We start from the raw sequence: 3,378 nt of genomic DNA, 5'->3' as shown, positions 1-3,378 counted from the left end.
ACTGGCATTTATTGCCCACAGTTCTGATTCTGACATACTTTGTACCCGATGTGAGTTTATTTCCTGGTTCATGCATGGCTAAGTTTTGCTGTATCTGTACATGGTAGAGGGCTCTGGAGTCCCTGTTATGAGTACACCAATTCCATTCAGCCTTAGCTCTTCCCTAATCACTTATCCTTAAGGCTCCACCTCCAAATGTCATCAACATTAGAATGAGATTTCAATATGTGTTGAAGGATGGAGCATTCGATCGGTTTCACTTAGTTTTGTAATGGGGATGACAAATGATTTAGAAAGAGGCTGAGTCACAACCATGCTTCTAGTTGAGGTCAGTCCAGCTTGCTTTCTCTTTTATCACACCCAAGTTGTGTTTTTCTCCTTTTCTGTTAGATACTTCTTATCATCCTAAGATAAACAAGTATCAGGTCTCTTGAGCTCATTTTTCACTTTCAGACCCTTTGCCTGCTTCTCTTCTACCATTCTCAACAAAATACCTCCAAGGGAGTTTCTTATTAGTTGTCTCTTGAGTCTCACTTCATTACTTCCACTAAGAGATGGTGGGGAGCAGGGGTTTTCCCCCTCTGTGGACGATTCCTTTTCCAAGTCAGTAAAGTCATTCAGATGCCTGGCTTCAATAGACCATGAGCAGTCTTTTTTTCCATGCCGATCAGTGATTGTCGTTTGGTTCATGTGATCAATCCCTTCTCTCTAACAGTCTCTTGCATTGTCCCACAGATGTCTCCTTAGACCTCCTGGTTTTCTTATATATGCATAATCCCATTTAATTTTACAATATCGAATTTTAAATACTTGCCTGGACTTCTCTCCATGCCTGCAGACTCTATAGGCACCTAATTGCATCAAATTCATGTTCAGCGATGAGTAATGCTCTAGTCAAGCCCAGTCCTTCTAAAGTCTTCCATACCCAGAAAACAGCAAATCCACATTTCCTATCGCTCAGGCTGCAAGCTTGAAGCTTGGATTAGACGCTTACTCTGAAATTCCACATCTGATTTCTTTAAAATTATTGTAGTGTCACCTTCAAAATAGCTGCAGGATCAGGTCACTTCAAACCCCTCTCCTGTGAACTCTGTAGTGGCCTAGCACCAGCCACCGTCATCTTTTCAGCCTTCAAACTGAATTCCCTGTTTCTACCCTCATGTCCCTGAGACTATTCTCAACATACAGCCAAGATGATCCTATTAAAATGTAATTCAGATCACACCTCTCCTCTGGTCAAAGTCTTCTGTACATTGCCATGTCAGCCAGAACAAAAGCTAGTTGCCGAGGCCTTTACCTCACTGCAGACTTCCCTTTACTGTGTTTCCTGGTGTCTCTTAGAAGCAGACATTGTAAGCCCGTCACACCTTCACCATGATATACCATGCCATACTTCTATGTGCCATGATATGTCGTGGTTGACACTTCCCAGTACTGTTCCTTCATTCTTACCTTTCCACACAACACTCTCTCCCTTCCCTGCCTCATCTCTTCCCTTAGCGAGTGAACCGTTCTCTGTGTTACCGGTTGCAGACCCCTCAGTTTAGGGTAGTGCTTAGTACTTAGGACACTGAAAACTTTTGAGTGGTATGTTGGAGAGCACAGAGATAACCAATGCATCAAGGTCTCAGAGGAGGTGCAATTCTTGGATTGCAGACAAGAAGACATCTAAAATTCCCCTGAACTCCTGCGTCAAAAGCCAGGGGAGACGAGACGCTTGAGAAAACTCCTGATATCACCATTTGCAGGTGGACTAAGTGAATCAGTCAGCAAGGTGTACTCTCCTGTGTTTACCTTTTTCAAGCCTTTTGTCTGTAACTGTGGTGGGAGCAAATATCTCTGTGCTTAAGGAATCCAATGAGTTATGGAGACAGTTGATAGAGATCCGCTCAGCACCAAAGCCTCCTGACCTGGAAGTTCTCTCACGACTGAGCAAAACCTGCTCATTCTTGAACACACATCAAACAGACATCATTGTTGTTGGTTTATTATTATTTTCTTTGAAAAGTTCATATGATTGAGCTGTTTTGAATTTAAGAATAAGCAGATTTCTGTGCTCATGTAGGTAGATTTAGAAGAGCACACAGTTCTTTACTTTTAAAATTTTGGAGTTTTTCAATTAATTATTTTATTTATTTGCATTTTGAATGTTGTCCCCCTTCCGAGTCCCCCCTCCCCTGCTCTCTACCCCATTACCCCTCCCTTTCGACTCTTAAGAGGATGCCCCACCCATCCACACACTCCTACCTCACCCATCTAGCATCCCCCTCCTCTGGGACACCAAGCACATCTTCCCACTGAGACCAAACATGGCAGTCCCCTGTTACATATATAGTGGGGACCATGGACCAGCCCATGCATGCTCTTTGTCTTTGGGATGGCTTCTTTTTTGAAAATATTAATAATTTGTTTTAGAATTTCATATATGGGCACTATACTTATATTATCTTCCTCACTCCCTTCTCCTTCCAACTCCTCTATTCCCCTGTTCCCTGTCAAATTTATGGCCTCTTTTTATTTAAGTATCATTGTTTTAAACACACACACACACACACACACACACACACACACACACACACACACGCATGTAAAACTTATAAATGCAACCTGCTTTGCTGGGTTGTGGTGCATAACTTTAATCCCAGCCCTTGGGAGGCAGAAGCAGATGGATCTCTGAGTTTGAGGCCAGGGTGGTCTACAAAGTGAATTCCAGGACAGCCAAAGTAACACAGAGAAACTCTGTCTCAAAAAGAACAACAATAGCAAATAAATAAGTAATTAATTAAATAAAAAATCAGTGCAGTCTGCTGATTCACTGATCATAGTTGTTCATAGATAGCTCATTCCTAGAGAAAGACTGATTTTCCCCTCTCTCCACAGTCATTAGTTGTCCATAACTCTCTCTTCATCTAGACATGGATCTTGTGAGGTTTCACATCGACACTGGCATGCCATCTGCAGAATGTTTGATTACATCTTATTATTAATCTTATTGTCTTGCTTGGTTGTAAGTCTTGTCTGGGTCTTTTTCCACTGTGAATTTTAATTTTAATCCCATGACTTCTCACATCCTCAGGATCCTTCTTTCCTTCTCAGGTGTTCCTTTCTCCTTCCTTTCCTTCAACACAGGAGTCCTGCTGAGAATTCCGGTAAAGATTTCAAAACTGAAAAATCCCTTATCTTCATTGACATCAGGTCTTTAGTACTTATACCAAGGTGAATCAAGCAATTTGCAAATCTGCTCAAGAGTGAGTAAGGGGCGAGAATAAGGGATAAAGGATAGAGGTGGAAGGAGAGAGAACCAGGTAGACAATTGGATGCCGAGGCGGTGGTAAGAACACAGAAACTTGATGTGCTCAAGGCAGATACACTGGCCAC

This window comes from Rattus rattus, chromosome 12 (assembly GCF_011064425.1).
Source record: "Rattus rattus isolate New Zealand chromosome 12, Rrattus_CSIRO_v1, whole genome shotgun sequence".
NCBI lineage: Eukaryota > Metazoa > Chordata > Mammalia > Rodentia > Muridae > Rattus > Rattus rattus.
This window is presented reverse-complemented; position numbering follows the sequence as displayed.